The 20,472-nt window shown below is 39.5% G+C and overlaps 1 long non-coding RNA gene across 1 annotated transcript; it reads right to left on the bottom strand.

The window, feature by feature from the left end:
- Window positions 1–6,290: 6,290 nt before the first annotated feature.
- LOC110558024 (uncharacterized) lies at window positions 6,291–12,051 on the bottom strand. Its single transcript, XR_002476990.2, has 3 exons — window positions 12,003–12,051; window positions 8,394–8,526; window positions 6,291–6,681 (listed from the first exon to the last, which is right to left on the bottom strand). It is a non-coding gene; the product is annotated as an uncharacterized LOC110558024 (long non-coding RNA).
- Between the last annotated feature and the right edge of the window lie 8,421 nt (window positions 12,052–20,472).

Raw genomic sequence — 20,472 nt, 5'->3', positions numbered from 1 at the left:
AACTTCATCCTTAACTATCACCTTCACAAAGGTATTTTTAAGGTCTGTTTTCTTGTGCTTCTACTATGTGAGGATATCCAGGGCTTGCTTTTCTAGGGTAGCTGGGCTTTGGTGGTGCCATATTGCCTTGGCAGTTGTTGATTGTGTTCTTGCTCTGGCATTTACGCATCTCAGTTTGTGGTGACTATGAGCCTATATTCTAATTTCTTGGTTTAGTCTTTGTTGGGTAAGTGTTTTGTTTCTTAGTTACTGCTTCCTCTTTAGTCTTCTGGCCCATTAGGCCTTTGGTTGGGCAAGCACTCTCCACCCAAGTTGGGGTAAGAGTTCTGGTAGCCTGTGGCCTCTGATCCAGCAGAAAGTTTCTGCCTCAGTTGGAGGCTGGTACATGGTTATGAGATTTGAAGGGACTGCTGTAAACAGAGCTCAGGGAAGGAGACAATGAAAGGGCAGAGCAGATCTATCAGCAGGAGGTCTTTCTGGACTTCTGGTGACTTGTGTAGTCTCTGGTTCAGCAGGGAATGTCCTTGCAAGCTGGCATCTGGCATATGGTATTGAGAAGGGGAGAGAGAACTGAGCATAGGGCCCTGGATTACCTGTTCTTCTGTAAGGCCTGGCCTGTGGCTGGCGGAGGAGGTGATTATTTGCCCAAGGAAACCTAGAGAGTAGGGGGCTCTGCAGTGAGCTTGCCTACCTGGTCTTCTGGCTGTCATGGCCTCTAAGCCATTGTTTAGGAAGCACTTCAGCAGCCAGGCATTTTCATATATGGGAGAAAGATGGAACAAGTGATATCATTGGAGCAAACTCTGTCCAGTTCATCACAGTTCCTAATTATTGATGTTGTCCTGGTTGTATCCTTCATTTCAATTAATTCCCTGGCTTGTGACAATGTGCACCTGCATACTCTCTGTGGGACAAAGTAAATAGAGAATATACTGAAGAAGAGGAAAATGAGTTAGTCTTTAATTCTGTATCACGAATGGCCTGACTGAGGTGGTACCCTGTGTTTGGAAGTCTTTCATTTGGTCAGATAAAAACATCTGCACTGCACAGTGAGGCTCTGTTGCAAAACATAAATCTATTTTAAAGAAGATATTAACTAAAAATCACTTTGATTCACCTGTAACATGCACCATGGGGCCTTTTCAAGTGCAAAATAACCATCAGTGATGAGGGTGAAGCCTTCACAGCACACCAGTCTGGTGACATTCATGAATTTGTCCTCTTTTGATGTCAGGTTCAGAGCTGAAGGCTTAAAACTACTCATGCTCTCATCTTACTTTGAAGACTGGAATAGAACATAAAAGCAGCTGACAGGAGGTGCCAAACTAACCCCAGAGTCTATAAGAGCATAAAATGTGCTATATAAGCATAAAATTATGCTGCTAAGACAAGGAGACACATTTCCTTGTGGACACACCAGAATCCTCTCCCTGGAAGTCCCTGGATGTTCCCCTTGGCCATCTACACCAAAAAGATGTACTCTGAAAATCCTGCTTGTTCCGATGAAGGATTGAATGAGCCTTTTGATTTTTCTCTATGATTCCTGGTACAGCACAAATAACTATTCAAGGAAATATATTTTTTGATAGATTATTAAAAGCTTTAGCAAGAATAGAGTAAAACAAAAAGAAGTAATGAATCAGATTTAGTATCAGAAAGAATTATAAGAATAGAAAAAGAAATAATGGGCTCCTTCTTAAGAAAAAATAGCATAAACAAGTACAGCAGTCTTGAGCATGCCTTCCTTTAGCATCTTGTTTCTAAGGAAGATTATAAATCTTTAGCAAGACATATGGGAGGATGGTTGACCAAGGTGTATTTAGACTTTAATGTAGAAAAAGACTTTGGCAGGTATTTGACTTGGCTTGGAGGACTATTACAGCTCCTGACTTTCCCCTTCACTAGTCAGTGATAATGAAACCACAGTTTGAGGATTTTATTTCTTGTTTGCATTGATCAGAAAGTTTCTAGGCTGAGATTTCTTCTGGGCACTGCTTTACGCTTGGCTACACTTTCGAGTTAAAACATAAACTTTGTATCCTTGGTAAAAGTTTGAATGCTCTGGAAAGCATGCCAACTTTAAGGTGCTTCCTTATGAAATCACTATAAAATTGTAAGCCTGACTTCAGTAAAATTACAGCAGAATCAAAGTGATCTCTGTGTCATCTCTGTCTGTCAACTCGCCTGAAACTGTGCCTTCCTGATATCCAAATACCCTGGTTTTCCTGCGGACGCAGGAGTCCGTGGCAAGGAGGAAATACATAATCTTGGAGAAACAGTGGAGACAAAATGAGTTTATTTTTCTCATTTCATTCTTCCCTAATCCCTCCTTGTGTTGTTTCCTTTTCTGTCTTGGCTTTAAAAATTTGGTATTTTATAATGTAGGCTGGAAATGAATTTTGTATGTAGCTATTATTTTTGAACTTGTACTGTTCGTCTATCAGCTTTCTGAGTGCTGGCAGGACAGGTGTGCACCCCCGCCCACTTTATGATGATTCGAAGGATTAACAAAAGGACTCTGGCATGCCCACTGACCACTTTACCAGCTGATCTGTGTTTCTGACCATGTTTTATGTTTTGAGACTGTTTCACTTAGGCTATCTAGCATGTCCACATCACATTGGTATACATCCTCTGTTCTTCTAATGGAAGCAACTCCAGAGATATGTGAACAAAACTTTCAACTGTTGTACATGGGAGTAGTTTTCTCTAGAGTAGAAGTTCTTTAGTTTTTGTATGTTTGTTTGTTTTGTTTTATTTGCAAACAACCCACTGTGCAATGCTTTAGTCATTTTGCTTGTGTTTTCTATACATAGATGATACTGAGGACTATAAATATTAGAGACACTTATTCTCTGCTCCCCTACTCATTTCTTACTGTAATATAAAATGTTTTTGTGCAGTACTCCACTAATAAACTCATGTTCTCTGCTTTCTTATACTAAATCACCTTGCTGTAATTTTCCCTGTGATTTTTTTCCAAAAGGGTCTGTGTGATGCCAATGTTTCAGATATTTATAATAATGTACCATACTTCTCTCTTGTTCAAACCACTACCTTTACTGGAATCTTAACTCTAATCTCCTTATGCAGTGGATGAGTCTTAACGCCATGTGCTCTGTTTTCTTGCAAATAATTACCATGTCCTGTGAACTGTTTCTCTGTAAGGGGCTCTATAGTAACAGAGTACTCTTCTGAAAGTACTACTGATTTGACTTCGTTTTGTAGAAATTTACATTACATATAAAAGTGACATCTAGTCTTCCATTTCAAGCAGCTTCAAAGATGTATGAGAGAAACCCCTTCCAAATGTAAAAAGGGATTCAGTCTTTGCTACAGTTGAAATAAATTCATTTGGAGAGATAGATCACTTTGCGATATTTTAGTGGTGTGTGCAAGCGCGCGCGTGCCTGTGTGGATGTTTGTTGCATGGAGTAGAGTGTGCTATGAACTTTTCATATACTCATATGCTTCTCCACCATTCCTTTCTAGTTCTGATTTTAACCATAAGTCTAGCACAAATATCTTTATTAACTGTTACTAAAATAAACTCATATGTCCTGCTTCCTTACTGTAAATTACCACTTCCCTTGTTGAAATTTCCCATGCTGTGCATTGCTGTAAGGAGATTTTGCAAGTTTAAAGGAAATTACATTTCTCAGCATGTTTTCTAAAAACCTGACTTACATGGGAATATGTGCTCTGCTCTTCTAACGCAAGAAACTACAGCGATGTATGAAGAAATCTTTTAGTTGTGGTAGACTGGATTTAGTTTTCACTGTAGTTGAAGTTCATTGAGTTTTAGAAAATCAGCCACTATGCCATGCTTAATCAGTTGTGCCGTGTTTTCTACACATTCATGGCACTGTGTACTGGAAAGAATGAAGAAACATGTCCTCTGCTCCCTCATTTGTTTCTTGTTGTAATAAAAAAAATGTCTTTGTGCAGTGCTCTAATAATAAAGTAATGTTTCCTGCTTTCTTATGTTAAATCCTCATTCCCCTTGCTATAAAATTCCCTGATCTGATTTTCTTTCAAATGTTTTTGCAGATGTATATTACCTGTTCACTCTGTTTTCCAATAATCCACTCTTAATAGGAATGTATCAACTGCTCTTCTGAGGCAACCAAGTTCAGAGGTGTAGGAGGCCACCCTTAATGAGCCCCTGTTAACAGCATTCGGTCTTCCTATGTAGAGCTATACTGGTTTATGCAAATATGTCACTGTGCAATGTCTTAGTCAGTTGTGCATGGGCTTTTTACTCATAGTTGATACTGTGCACTATAACTTTTAACTTCTCATACTCTCCTCGCCTACTCATTTCTTGTTGTAATAAAATTATCCTTGTGCAGTGCTGCAATAATAAACCCACAATCCCCACTTTCTTACACGAAATCATTCCCCTTGCAGTATTTTCCCTGTAGTGAATTGCTTTCAAAAGTTTCTGCAGTCATAAAACTACTATTACATTCACTATCTTCTTTCTTTGCCTCTTTCATTATTTCTTCCTTTCCTTCTAACTTTTTAAATTTTCACTGATTCTGTGAATTTTACATCATGAAGCCCAGTTCCCTCATCTCCCCATCCTGCCATATATGCCATTTGACCTTGCAATCTCCCTCAAAATAAAAGTAATTAATTAACTATTTATTAATAAAAAATACATCTTGCAGAGGAAGCTTCAAGATGTCAAGATGTATCACTTAGTACACCCTTTTGCTCAACGTCTTTTCTTGCAAATGTTAATTGCAATGAGTCATTGACCTGATTGAGGCCTCTGGCTTCTGCTACCCTATCAACACTTGATCCTCACCAAGGCTCCTATAGGATATCTTGTTGCCTTGTGTCAAGGAAGATCCAGCACCTTTGTTTTTGCAAGACTGGCCCCTTCATCTGGCTCCATCATTTCATAGATGGGTAGTCATAGGAGCACAACAACTCAAAGCTCTGTTCTTTTCAGGAAGTTTTCCATGTGCCAGTGCACTTAAGGCTAATCTTCACTTTCTCTTCTAATAAATTTAGTGTGTCCAGCTTTATGTTGAGATCTTTGATCCACTTGAACTTGAGTTTTGCGCAAGGTGGTATAAATATGGGTCCATTTCCATTCTTCTACATGCAGCTATCTAGGTAGATTAGTACCATTTGATAAAGATGCTTTATTTTTTTTCATTGTATGGTTTTGGTTTCTTTGTCAAAAAAAGAATATGTCCATTAGTGTGTGGGATTATTTCTGGTTCTTCAATTCAATTCCATTGAATTGTTTGATTTTATGCTAATATCATGTGATTATGTTAATTACATTTGGTTTGTTGTACTTGAACAACAAATTCTTTTATTGTATAGGACTGTTTTAATTATTCGTGGTTTTTCATTTTGCCATGTGAAGCTGAGAATTGTCTTTTCAAGGTCTATAAAGCACTGTGTTGACATTTTGATGGGAAATGCATTGAATCTGTAGATTGCCTTAGGTTAAAATGGCCATTTTCAGTATGATAATTTTACCAATCTGTGAGCATGGGATATCTTTCCATCTTCTGATATCTTCTTCAATTTCTTTCCTTAGAAACTTGAAGTTCTTGTCATACAGGTCTTTAACTTGTTGTGTCAGAGTTATACCAAAATACTTTATATGATTTGTGGGTATGTAAAATCTTCAAGACTCTGAAGAAAGAGGGATGAGATACAACCAGGATGTAAAGTAAATAATTTTTAAGAAAGATGTGTTCAGAAGAAACAGAGAGGTCAATCTATTTAACTTAGTTTCTCAACACATTCTGGTAGCTAAAATAGGAGCAAGTAGAAGCTGTAGAGAGAGTTCTTGGGAGATGCTGTGGCAAGTGCAGAAAGGCAGGGGAGTTAAGCCATGCTCAGACCATACATACATTGCAGTGATGTGTAGGCACTGGTTGGATCACTCTGATAAACTGTCATGGCAGGGCAGTTGGAGTTTTAAAGGTTGGCTAATTGACACTGACCCTGAGAATAGTGTTCACGTGATGGAATGTCAAAAGCACTACAGATCAGTGCTTTCTCCTCTTTTCAGAACCAAATTTTGTACATTTACCCTCTCAAGTGTGGTGATACACATTTTAAAGTCTTCTTTAAATCTGCATGAGAAACAGAGAGAAATCGAGATCCAGGAAGAAGAGAAAGCAAAATAGCCATATTCACTGAACTCACACAACATTTACACCATGAGCATTAGGGTTGACAACAATAAAGAAGACAGAAAAGGCTATGTACTCATCTCAATAATTAAAGAGTATTTCCTTATTTATTTTTGTGGAGGAACTTTGAGAAAAATAGAAATGAGAATAATTTTTATTCCTAAATTAGGCACAGCTCAACAGAGAACATCAATAGGTTGGTAGTTTATGAGCCAGAATATCACCAGAGAACATGAACTAAAGTGAGCAGTGATGGTCAACTCCAAGAGAATAGATTAAAAATAGGCAAATGCATTCAAAATAGGAATTTCATACAGAGAAGAGGGGCTCACATTGTTTTTCACACATTTTATAATTATCTGTGAAAAGCATAAGAAGTAGAGCCTAGCATGGTGGTGCACAGCTTTAATCTCAGCACTAGAGAATCAGAGGCCAGTGTATCTCTGTAAATTTGAGGCCAACCTGGTATATACAGGAAGTCCTGGGACAGATAATGCTGCACAGTGGAACCTGTCTGGAAAAAAAAAGAATAAGAGGTAGAAACTGAATAGGATTTAGTGTAAACAGACCTCAAAGAGTTTCTATCTTTCTGTAGAAGCCAAAATTGTCCTCTGGCTTGTTTGTAGCCTTGTTCTTGCTAAAGGCCAGATACATGAAAAGTGTTTGGAGGCTGTGATCCATGATTTTGTTTCCAAAATGATTTTAGGTTACCTTTTCAGAGTGGTGTTAGAGTATCAATAAAAGCCCATTAAAGAAAAGTTGATGATTAAGATGACAAAAGCTATGACCTTGATGAGGACAACAGGGTCAATCACTCAGGCAAAGGGCACACATTTTTATAATTTTTATTTTTATTTTTTCTTCACAATTTATTCATTATATACCCTGACTGAAGACCTCTCACTCAATTCACCTAGTCCCACCCTTCCTCCCTCTTTCTCCTTTCCCCTTCCCCTAGTCCACTGAAAGGAGGAGGCCTCCACCATTGCCATCATCCCACAGATTATCATATCTCTTCAGGACTGCCTGAATCCTCTTCCTCTGTGGCCTGGCAAACTCCATCATGAGAGGCACCAGTGGTCAGACAGCAGTCAACTGAGTTCATGATAGAGTCAGCCCCTGATCCCCTCATTCAGAGATCCACATGGAGACTGAGCTGCCAATCAGCCAGTAGAGAGTCTAGGTCCTCTCCATTCATGGTCCTCCACTGGTGCATCAGGCAAAGGACACTCTTACACTATAGTAAAGGGATAAATGGAATAATTTCTCCTATATACATGTAATGGTGCAGCCCACAATCAATCCTAGCATGCAAGAGGCAAGAGGCCAGCCAATCTCAATGAGTTCAAGGCAAGTCTGGTCTAAGTAGAGTGTGCCAGAAGAGTCAAGGCTACATATTGAGATCTTGTCTCAATAACAAAAGAGATCAAAATATTTTTTCCTATTCCTTGATACACTACCACAACTTTCCTAGAATTCTCCCACCCCACCCAGCATGGTGGGATATTTGGGTGGATCTTAATCCAGTGTGACTCTTTTTAGTTCAGGAAGTGGAGAAAATTCACTAATACAGGCTGAGGTGAGATCATGCAGGAAGACAAAGTGAGACTGCAATTTAAAGGAGAAGCATCTTGGAAGAAATCAGCTCAATGGACACCTTCACTCTGGTCTCCAGACTTCATGGCAACCCTAGCAGCAGCCTCTAAGAAGGGAGCATGAAACAAGAATACTGAGATCATATAATAAAGGAAAGAGAAGTCAGATGATAAAGAACCTAACTTAGAAGAAATGGTGGCTGAGCACTACCAGACACACTTCACCTAGAGCCATGCCACTGCTCTGCATGTCAGCTTCAATATCTCAGGAAGTGAGCAGAGAGTCCTGAGCTCATAGCTCATGGTTCTAGCAGATGCATTGGAAGTGATTTTGTGGCTTTGATGGGCCCAAGTGATAGAGTGATTTAATTAGGATTCTGCTGAAAATATTTTCTTCAGCTTAAATATTAGAAACTAACATTTTTAAGCATTATCTCACAGGATGCTTCTATGCCACTGTTAAAACTTATGGACATGCAGAGCAATGCTCAGAGCTCTGGCTCTAGGACCTGAGACAATATTATGACCTTCTTTCCTGGGACAGCTCAAGTGGCCAACTGGAGTCCTTTAGTTTCTAAGGCAGGGGTCGCCCAGACTCAGGAAGATGATGCTATTCCTGGGACATGCTCACCTGTAAGTCCCAGCAGCAGGGTCAGCAGCAGGACACTGTGAGGAGAGTGTGGCCAGGAGTCCATGGGAAGCATGGTCAGGGTCAAGGAGCCTGCTCTGCCAGTGTGTGTGCTCAGGAGATCTCAGCTTCTGATCTGCAGGGAAAGAGGTACTGTGCATAACAGACATGCCAGTGTTGTGGGGAAACAGGAACCACACTGGTTATTTTGAAATAGATACGCAGTATGGTATGTAGCTGCAAGCAAAGATTTGTTCTTCATAATTTATGATTAAAAAAAGAATTTATGTTCATCTTGAAATTATCCCTTAGATATTCTTACTGATACCCTGGTACATGTAGTGCAAGTGACACTTAGGAGTCTTTCTATTTACACAAACACAGTAAAATATGTTAGAATTAGAATTAATTGTTAGCTTGGAAGAGAGAAGCAGGCCACCAGGAATATCTGTGAGAGATTGCTGGGGTTTAGAATGTCTCTGAGCCTATCTGTGAGGGATTGTCTTATAGTTAGTTGAACTGGGAAAACTCATCTTATTTTTGGGCAGAACAATGTCCTGAGCAGAGGATCTTGAACTGTAAAATAGACAGGGTCACCTGAGTACTAGCATGCATGCACTACTTCACTGCTCTCAGGTGCTGTCTGTGGATGTAATGTGACTCCCTGCTTCAAGATCTTTCAACCTTGAAGTTGCTGCAATAAACTTTAATTTGGAGTTGTGAACCCAATAAGCCTTTGATAATTTATGATGCTTTAGCCAGGATATTCAATCATGTTATCTTCACTTCTTTGGAAGATCAGTGGGAACATTTTAGTTAAGTATAGGTTTAATGAAACATAAGGGTGTTTATCAGTATAATGACAAGGAAATAGAAAAGACTGCTTCTTGAAATAGGGACAACACAGACACAATGGTGGCAGAGTCTGTTCTGGATAGAGAGAAGATATTCCATTTCTTGCTGTGTGCAGCTAGGAACTAGGGGTGGAGGATAAATGCCCTCACCAACCTCAGATGTGTGCCTAGGAAAAAGAGAAGAGAGCTAAACCTTCAAGACCCAATTTTATCCACTCTCATTTAGACTGAAGAAGACTTTACTGTGTTATTTCTGTTGGTATGAAAGCTAATCTTGAGTATGAACTGAACATCAAAAACAAGAACCACAGTTGAGCAATTTGCTGCTTCATTATGGCCCATGGGCACATCTGTGGGGCATTTTTTTCCATTGCTAAATAAGGAGGATCTAGTTCACTGTGAACAATGCTGCCCTAGGCAGGTGAATCAGGGCTGAATAAGAAAGAAATACAAGCCAGGGATGGAGGTACACATGCAGTTTCAGCCTTCAGAAACAGAGACAGGTAATTCTCTCTTAGCAACAGGCCAGCCAGGACTACATACTTGTCAACAGGTTATGAAAGACCCTGTCAATGGATAATGAAATTCCTACTTACTTTCAATTGATTTGGATATTATTATTTTCATCACTTGTTGACTAAGCCCCATGATGTTTGCATTTCTATGTCCTAAGTCATGCCAACAGAGTGTTAAAGGAAGCATGAAGCCAATGAGTACTTTGAGATATCACTTTACCCTTATTGGTTGGAAGGGCACAGATGCCTAGAAAAGTCTGAAGAGGCTACAGCGAAATTCTTCTAGCTGAATATGACAGTGTTGTGCTAAAAGTAAATGAAACTATCAGAAATGTAGAAATGCAGAATTCAGAAAACTTGTTTGAGTCACATTAGGAACTGGCCATGAGCTTTTGTTCAATGTCATAATATTATACAATATACAAAGTCAGAATTGAAATTTATTTGGCCATCCTGCCAAAAGCTATCTACAGACTCAATGCCTTGTATCTTAAGTCATCATCAGTATCTTTCCTAGTGGTATACATTGATGCCAATGCCTCGCAAATTTGACCTTTTCCCAGCCCATGTCTCAAGACAAGAGAGTCACAGAAAACCTTCTAATTAAGATTTTCAATTAACTCTTGGTAAGTCAGTTAAAAAGTAATTCTTTTCAAAGAAAACTCTACAATCCCATGCAAAGTTGTTCATGTTGAACTTTTTTTTTTTACACAATTTCTTAACCCAATTAATGTGCCTGAAAATCTTCAAAACATTCACAAATTTTCCATCTGTTTTTTTGCAGGATTTTCAAAACAATATTTTTATTTTTATTAATTACAGTTCATTAACTTTGTGTCTCCCCTGTAATTCCCACCCTCCTCCCCTCCCAATCTTACCCTCTCCCTCTTCCCCACCCATGTCCCTCTCCCTGTCTACTATCTGTTAAGGGAGGTCCTCCTCCCCTTCCCTCTGATGCTAGTCTATCAGGTCTCATCAGGAGTGGCTGTATTGTCTTCTTCTATGGCAGGTGATTCTATGGAATTGGATAGGAGATCCAGAAATAAACCCACACACTTATGGACACCTGATTTTGACAAAGATGCCAAAACTATACAATGGAAAAAAAGACAGCATCTTCAACAAATGGTGCTGCTCTAACTGGATGTCTCCATGTAGAAAATGCAAATAGACCCATAATTATCACCCTGCACAAAACTAAAGTCCAAGTGGATCAAAGACCTCAACATAAAACCAGACACACTAAACCTGTTAGAAGAAAAAGTGGGGAAGAGTCTTGAACTCATTGGCACAAGAGACAACTTCCTGAACAGAACACCAACAGCACAGTCTCTAAGAGCAACAATCAATAAATGGGACCTCATGAAACTGAAAAGCTTCTGTAAAGCACAGGAATTTTTTTTTAATTGGAAAAGCCAGGCACATTATTGAGTGTTACCAGAGAAACAATTCGTGTCAGTTTTTTTTCTTCACAAGAGAACTCAGCTTGTGAAGAAGCCATATGGACTGAACCCTCTGCTTCCCTTTTGTTTGTGCAAAGAGTCAAATGATTTAGATTTTGAAGAAGAACTCCCACCAATCCGATGGGATGCACTGACCATCTGCATCGGAACTAAAAGACAAAAGCCATCTTCACCTCTGTGTGTTACAGCACAGTTTGAGTTCTGGTGCAGCATTTTTGCAAAATAACTGCCTTGTTGAGATACTTTAATTTTCTTTATGTTTCTTTGTTCCTTACATAAATTACTCACTTTTTTTTCCAAACATTTATATAAAGGAAAGGGAAGAGTTCTCTTTTTTAATTTCTAATTCAATTAATTTATTTTAATTCATTACAATTTATTCACTTTGAGATTTCTTTAGAAAATAAAAGGATTCACTGGATTTTGGAGGTTGGATATGCCAGCTAGTAGGACCTGGCTATAGATCCAGGAAAAATTCCCTACTCAGGGAGATCTAGTAGGAAACCTTTCTTTGTTCAATTGCGGCTAAGTAAATCACTATTACAACCAGGCCCACCATACCACACAGTGGAACTGGTTTGCTGAAATTCCACCTATTTAAGATAAACTCATTCACATAGAACAAAAATAAAAATCTTTAGAAAAATATTCAGGTTATTTTCAAAAATATCTAAAACATTGTGACCTACCCAAATGGACTTGTAAATTTAACCATCAGAAGCCAGCCAGGGGGGTAATCACTGTGGTCCCAACTTTTGGAAGCTGATACAGGAGACTCACCTGAGTCCAGAAGCTCAAGGTATTCTGACCCACATAGTGAGACCTAGTCTCCAAAAGAAGGAAGGAAAAAAAGAGAAGTAGAAAGAGGAGGAGAACAGGAAGAGGACAAAGAATAGGAAGAGAAAAGAGGAAGGGGAGGCAAAATGTTGAAAGACTAACCATAGCAAATTTGACAGCTACTGCCTATGAAGAAAACAAAAAACAAACCAAACCAAACACCCTGCCTATTTTATGAATAATTGCTTTTTGAGTATGACTAGTAGGATGCTGTCCACTCAGTTACTAGACATGTTTTATATATGTTGTTATTTACAGACTGCAAATGCATCTCATTTTAGTCAATTGAAGACATAGTAGTGTAGAATTTTTTTCAAGGTACACTGGGAGTTTAAAAGAGATACTCAAATTTTTTGGTTTTGTTAGAGCAACAGAACCAAACAATCTGAGCACAGGGGTCTTTCCTGAGACTGATACTCCAAACAAGGACTATGCATGGAGATAACCTAAGACCCCTGCACAGATGTAGGCCATGGCAGTTCAGTATCCAAGTGGGTTCCATTGTAATAGGAACAGGGACTGTCTCTGACATGAACTGATTGGCCAGCTCTTTAAATACCCACACCCTGAGGGGGAAGCAGCATTACCAGGCCACAGAAGAAGACACTGCAGCCACTCCTGATGAGACCTAATTAACTAGGATCAGAAGAAAGGAAAAGAAGACCTCCCCTATCAGTGGACTTGGGGAGGGGCATGCATGCAGAGGGTGGAGGAAGGGAGGGATTGGGACTGGAGGAGGGTGGGAACTACAGGGGGGATACAAAGTGAATAAAGTGTAATTAATAAAGAAAAAAATGATACTCAAGGAAAACTCGAATATGGATTTAGAGCAGGGTATAAGGTTGGCTAACTCCAGATTTTCGCCTCTCCTTCTGCTCCTCCAAACAAACACACCATCTCATCCCCAGCCCTGCAGTAGAACACCTCCAGCAGCCTTGCCTCTCTCCCTGCCCCCATCTCCAGTGGATCCCACAGATCTTCTTCTAACCTCCCTCTCAAATACTTGCTTTATGCCAACCCCCACCTCCACCAGGCACTCCCTGATAACCCACAAGCCTTTATTGCCAGGAAGCAGTTAAGCTAACTACAGATCTTCAATTCTCCCTCCAAGTCCAATATCCAGGTCTCATCCCCAGGTGTATAATAAAGCTGCTGTGGCCTCTCCCCTTTCTCTGTCTCAATACTCAGGAGACTAACTAAGCAGACTGTGGAGGAGCACCTTATTTTTCTCCCTCTCATGAAGCTCCTAAAACTCCACAAGCCTCTTTCCTATTCCTAAGTCTCAGGTCTCAATGGCCAGACACATATTTGACCTGAAGCTCTTCTCAGTGCCCACACCCAGAAGGATATCTGAAGATTGTTCTACAGGATGCACATAGCCAGAGCACTCTCCTAACAATCAGAGAGAAAACAAAATTCCAGGCACAAAACACCCACCCAGCCAAGACAACATCAGATATAAGCCCCCAGATTCACAATCTTCCCAATCCCAGATGCCTAGAGGTCAGCATAAACACACAATCAGTGACAGTCAGGGCAATATTTATCCACTAGAGCCAGGTATCCTTATTTCTTCAGGAACTGAATATTCAATAATAGCTTAATAGCAAATAAGAGGGCCTTTCAAAGCCTATAAACATGAGAGACCGGTCCATAAAGAGGAAATGAATAGATCTCATAAAGAGGAAATGAATAGATCTCATAAAGAAATATATGAAAACACAACAAGTGGAAGGAAGTGAATAAAACTCTTCAAGACAAGGGTGTGGATATAGAGTCAATAAAGAATTCCAAACTGAATGAAATATGAAAATGAAAGACACAAGCTTCTCCAACAGAATAGTAGATATGAAAGACAGAATCTCAGTCATTAAAGATACAATAGAAAAAAATGGATACATTGGCCATAGAAAATATAAGTCTAAGAAACTTCATCCTTAAAAACCTGTATCACCTTCACAAAGTTATCTTTAAAGTCTTTTTCTTGTGCTTCAGAAATGTGAGGATAGCCAGGGCTTGCTGTATTAGGGTAGCTGAGCTGTGGTGGTGCCATATTGTCCTGGCTGTTGATGACTGTATTCTTGCCCTGGCATTTAGGCATCCGGGTTTGTGGTGACTATGGGACAATTTCTTGATTTAGTCTTTGTTGAGTGAGTGTTTTGTTCCTTATTTTCTGCTTCCTCTTCATTCTTCTGGCCCAGGAGGCCTTTGGTTGAGCAAGCACTTTCCACCTGAGTTGGGGTGGGAGTTCTGGTGGCCTGTGTGTTCTATGATCCAGCAGGAAATTTCTGCCTGAGTTGGAGGCTGATAAATGGTTAAGAGATTGGGAGAGACTGTTGGAGACAGAGCTCAGAAAAGGAGACATTGAAAAGTTGGAGCAGATTTATCAGCAGGAGGTCTTCCTGGAGTTCTGGTGGCTTATGTGGTCTCTGGTTCAGCAGGGAATGTCCTCCCAAGTTGGGGCCTGGTATATGGTGTTGAGAAGGAGAGGAAGACCTGAGAATAGGGCCCTGGGTTACCTGTTCTTCTGTAAGACCTGGCCTGTGGTAGGGAGAGGGGGTGACTCCTTGCCCAAGGAAACTTAGAAAGTAGGGGCTCTACAGTTAGCTTGCCTACCTGGTCTTCTGGCAAGCCTAGCCTTTATTCCATTCTTGAGAAAGCACTTCAGCATCCAGCATTTTAACTTATGGGAGAAAGATGGAACAAATGATGTCATTTGAGCAAACTCTGTCCAGTTCATCATAGTTCCTAACTACTGATGTTGTCCAGATTGTATCCTTCATTTCAGTTAATCCCCTGGCTTTTGACAATGTGCACTTGCATATTCTCTGTGGGTAAAAGCAAGTAGAGAATACACTGAAGAAGAAAATGAATGGCCTGACTGAGGTGACTGCCCTGTGTTTGGAAGTCTTTAAGTTGCTCAGATAAAAACATCCGCACTGAACAATGAGGCTCTGTTGACAAAATATATTTATCTAAAAATTACTTGCTTTTGATTTACAGTCAATCAAATAGTTGTATTGTAGTTTTGGTGTATCCATGATGAACCCAGAGATACTTTAATGTTAATAATTTTAGGAAAAATGGCTGTTATTATCACTGCGATCATTTAATGCACCTGGAACATGTACCCCGGGGCCTTTTCAAGGGCAAAATCAGTGATGAGGGTGCAGCCTTCTTCAGAGCACACCACTCTGGTGACATTTGTAAATTTGGCCTCTTTTGATGTCAGGTTCAGAGCTGATGGATTAAAAATACTCTTGCTCTCATCTTACTTTGAAGACTCTAATAGAACATAAAAGCAGCTGATAGGAGGAAACACAGAATAGAGGAAAAACAGTGGAGACAAAATGACTTTATTTTTCTCCTTCCACTCCTCCCTAATCTCTCCTTGTGTTGTTGTTTCCTTATCTGTATTGGCTTAAAAAAAATTGGTGTTTTGTAATGTAGGCTAGAATTGAACTTTGTATCTTAAACTGTGATCTTAAACTTCTAATGTTCCTCTATCAACTTTCTGAGTGCTGGCAGAACAGGTGTGCCTCTATTGCCCACTTTATGAGGATTCGAGGATTAACCAAAGGACTCGGGCATGCCCACTGAACACTCTACCAGCTGAGCTGTGTTGCTGACCATGTTTTATGTTCTGAGACTCTTTCACTTATGCTATCTAGCATGTCCACATCACATTGGTATACATCCTCTGTTCTTCTAATGGAAGCAACTCCAGAGATCTATGAACAGAACTTTCAGCCATTGTAAATGGCAGTATTTTCTCTAGAGTAGAAGTTCATTAGTTTTTGTTTTGTTTTGTTTGCAAATAAACTACTATGCAAGGCTTTAGTCATTTTTGCTTGTGTTTTCTATATATAGATGATAATTTGGACTATAAATATTAAAGATACTTGTACTCTGCTCCCCTACCTATTTCTTATTGTAAAATAAAATATTCTTGTAAAGTGCTCCAATAAGAAATTCATGTTCCCCATTTTATTATACTAAATCACTACTCCCCTTGTGGTAATTTTTCCTGAGACTTTTTCCAAAAGGGTCTCTGTGATGCTAATATATCAGATATTTATAATGTTCTTGTATACTTCTCTCTTGGGTAAACCACAACCATTACGCTAATCTTTTTTAAATTTTCTTAATAAAAGTATTTTAAATAAAAGTTACAGTTTATTAACTTTGTATCCCAGCTGTATCCAGCTACCTCATTCCCTTCCAATTCCACCCTCCTTCCCTCATCTCCTCCCTGCCCCTTTCTAAGTCCACTGATAGGGGAGGACCTCCTCCCCTTCCTGGTTTATCACGCATCTTCAGGACTGGCTGCAAAGTCCTCTTCTGTCTATCAGGGCTGCTCCTCCCTTGGGGGGTGGGAGGTCAAAGAGTCCGCCATTGAGTTCCTGTCAGAAATAGTCCCTGTTCCCCTTACTAGGGTACCTGCTTGGATACTGAGCTACCACAGTTTACATCTGAGCAGAGGTTCTAGGTTATATCCATACATGGGCCTTGGCTGGAGAAACAGTCTCATAAAAGATCCCTGTGCCTAGATATATTTGATCCTTGTGGAGCTCCTGTCCATCCAGGTCATATTAACTCCCCCTTCTTTCATATGATTCTCTGCACTCTGCTGAAGGTTTGGTTATGAGTCTTAATATCTGGTTTGATAAAGTGCTAGGTAGAGTCTTTCAGAGGCCCTCTGCTGTAGGCTCCTGTCCTGTTACTTTTTTTCTCTTACATTCAATGTCCATCCCATTTGTCTTTCTAAGTGAGGATTGATCATCTTACCCTGAGTCCTCTTTCTTGTTTATCTTCTTTAGGTGTATAGATTTCAGTATGTTTATCCTTTCTTATAGGTCTATATACCATGTGTGTCTTTCTCCTTTTGGGATATTTCACTAAGAATGATCCTTTCTAGGTCCCACCATTTGCCTGTAAATTTCATGTTTGGTGCTTTCTCAGCCAATTAGGAATAGTGCTTCCTCAAGATCCAGCTCTACCACTCCTAGGCTTATATTCAAAAGATGCTCAAGTACACATCAAGGATACTTGCTCAACCACGTTTATAGCAGCTTTATTTGTAATAACCAGAACTTGGAAACAACCCAGATGTCTCTCAGTTGAGGAATGAATACAGAAATTGTGGTTCTTTTACACAATGGAATACTACTCAGCAATCAAAAACAAGGAAATGATGAAATTTACACTAATCTTAATTCTAGCATCCTTATGCAGTGGTGAATCTTAACTCCATAAGCTCTGCTTTTTTGTAACTAATTAATACGTCCTGTGAACTGCTCCTTGTAAAGGGCTCTATTATAACAGAGTGGGTGTTGCTCTTCTGGAAGTACTTCTGATTTGACCCCATTTTGCAGAAACTTACATTACATATAAAAGTGACATCTAGTCTTCCAATTCAAGCAGCTTCAGAGATGCATGAGAGAAAACATTTGTAAATATAAAAAGAGATTGTGTTTTTGCTATGATTGAAGAACATTCATCTGGACAGATCACTTTGCAATATTTTAGTAGTGTGTGTGCATGTTGTGTGTGTTGCTTGGAGTTGAGTGTGCTATGAATATTTCAGATACTCATATGCTTCTCCACCATTCATTTATAGTTCTCATTTTTTGGTATTTATTTTATTTCCCTTTTTTAAAATTTATTTATTTTCTATATTGATCACAGGTTATTTGCTTTGTATCCCAGCCATACGCCCCTCTCTCCTTCCCTCCCAATCCCACCCACCCTCCGTCCCTCGATTTCTTCCTGCCCTTTCCAAGTCCACTAATAGGGGAGGACCTCCTCCCCTTCCATCTGACCCTAGCTTATCAAGTCTCTTCAGGCCTGGCTGCAATGTCCTCTTCTGTGCCCTAGAAAGGCTGCTCTTCTCTTGGTGGGGAGGGGTTGAAGAGTTCGCTGTTGAGTTCATATCAGAAAGAGTCCCTGTTTCCCTTATTGGAGAACACCATTTGGACACTGAGCTACCATGGGATATATCTGAGCAGGGGTTCTATGTTATATCCATACATGGTCCTTGGTTGGACAAACAGTCTCATGAAAGACCACAGCACCCTGATATATTTGATCCTTGTGGCGCTCCTGTACTCTCCAGGTCTTACTGACTCCCCCTTCTTTCATATGAGTCCCTGTAATCTGTCAAAGGTTTGGCTGAGTCTTAATATCTGCTTTGATACACTGCTAGGTAGAGTCTTTCAGAGGCCCTCTGCTGTAGGCTCCTGTCCTGTTACTTGTTTTCTTCTAAATCCAATGTCCATCCCATTTGTCTTTCTAAGTGAGAATTGGTCATCTTACCCTGAGTCCTCTTTCTTGTCTTATCTTCTTTAGGTGTATAGATTTCAGCATCTTTATCCTATCTTATAGGTCTATATAACTGAGTATATACCATGTATGTCTTTCTGCTTTTGGGATACTTCACTCAGGATGATCAATTCTAGGTCGCAACATTTGCCTGCAAATTTCTTGATTTCCTTGTCTTTGATTGCTGAGTAGTATTCCATTGTGTAAAAGTACCACAATTTCTGTAACCAGTCCTCAACTGAGGGACATCTGGGTTATTTCCAGGTTCTTACTAATATGAATAAAGCTGCTATATACATGGTTGAGCAAATGTCCTTGTTGTGTATTTGAGCATGTTTTGGATATATGCCTAGAAATGGTATAGCTGGATCTTGAGGAATCACTATTCCTATTTGTCTGACAAATCACCAGATTTATTTCCAAAGTGATTGTACAAGTTTGCATTCCCATCAGCAATGTAGGAGGGTTCCCCTTTCTCCACATCCTCTCCAGCATGTGTTGTCACTTGAGTTTTGGATCTCAGCCATTCTGATGGGTGTAAGTTGAAATTTCAGGGTCGTTTTGATTTGCATCTCCCTGATGGCTAAGGATGTTGAGCATTTCTTTAAGTGTTTCTCTGCCATTCGATATTCCTTTACAGAGAGTTCTCTGTTTAACTCTGTGCCCCATTTTTTAATTAGATTACTTGATTTTTTGCTGTTAACTTCTTGAGTTCTTTCTATATACTGGATATTAACCCTCTGTCAGATGTAGGGTTGGTTAAAATCCTTTCCCAGTCTGTAGGCCTTCGTTTTGTTTGACAACAGTGTCTTTTGCTTTACAAAAGATTTTAAGTTCCATGAAGTCACATTGATTGATTGTTGCTCTTAGAGTCTGTCCTGTTGGTGTTCTGTTCAGGAAGTTGTCTCCTGTGCCAATGAGTTCTAGGCTGTTCCCTACTTTTTCTTCTAACCAATTTAGAGTATCTGGTTTTATGTTGAGGTCTTTGATCCACTTGGACTTTAGTTTTGTACAGGGTGATAAATATGGATCTCTTTTCATTTTTCTGCATGTAGACAGCCAGTTAGACCAGCACCATTTGTTGAAGATGCTGTCTTTTTTCCATTGAATAATTTTGGATTCTTTGTCAAAAATCAAGTATTCATAGGTGTGTGGGTTTATTTCTAGGTCTTCTATTTGGTTCCATTGATCCTCCTTTCTGTTTCTATGCCAATACCATGCAGTTTTCATTACTATTGCTCTGTATTACTGCTTGAGATCGGGGATGGAGATACCTCCAGATGTTCTGTTGTTGTATAGGATTGTTTTGGAGATTCTGAGTTTTTTGTTTCTCCATATGAAGCTGAGAATCTTTCTTTCAAGGTCTGTAAAGAACTGAGTTGGTATTTTGATGGAAATTGTGTTGAATCTGTAAATTGCTTTTGACAGGATGGCCATTTTCACAATGTTAATCCTACCAATCCATGAGCACCAGAGATCTTTCCAATTTCTGATATCTTCTTCAATTTCATTCTTCAGAGACTTAAAGTTTTTTTTCAAACAGGTCTTTCACTTGCTTGGTTAGAGTCACCCCAAGGTATTTTATATTATTAGTGGCTATTGTGAATGGTGTTGTTTCCCATTTCTTTCTCAGCCATTTTGTCTTTGGTATACAGGAGGGCTTCTGATTTTTTTGAGTTTTGTATCCTACCATTTTGCTTTAAGTTTTTATCAGCTGAAAGAGTTCTCTTGTTGAATTTTTGGGGTTGCTCATGTAGACTATCATATCATCTGTGAATAGTGACACTTTGACCTTTTCCTTTCCAATTTGTATCCCCTTGATCTCCTTTAGTTGTCTTATTGCTTTACCTAGGACTTCAACTATTATGTTGAATAGATATGGAGAAAGTTTTCAGCCTTGTCCCTGATTTCAGTGGGATTGATTTAATTTTAACCATAACTCTAGTACAATATCCTTATTAACTGCTACTAAAATAAACGTGTATGGCCTGCTTCCTTTGTGTAAATTACCACTTCCCTTGATGAAATTTCCCCTGTTGTGCGTTGCTTTAAATGCATTTTGCAACTGAAAATGAAGTTACCATTCTGACCA

This window comes from Meriones unguiculatus, chromosome 6, assembly GCF_030254825.1.
Source record: "Meriones unguiculatus strain TT.TT164.6M chromosome 6, Bangor_MerUng_6.1, whole genome shotgun sequence".
In the NCBI taxonomy this organism is placed as follows: Eukaryota; Metazoa; Chordata; class Mammalia; order Rodentia; family Muridae; genus Meriones; species Meriones unguiculatus.
Note: the sequence above shows the minus strand (reverse complement) of the source record. Positions and strands in the feature narration are given on the sequence as shown.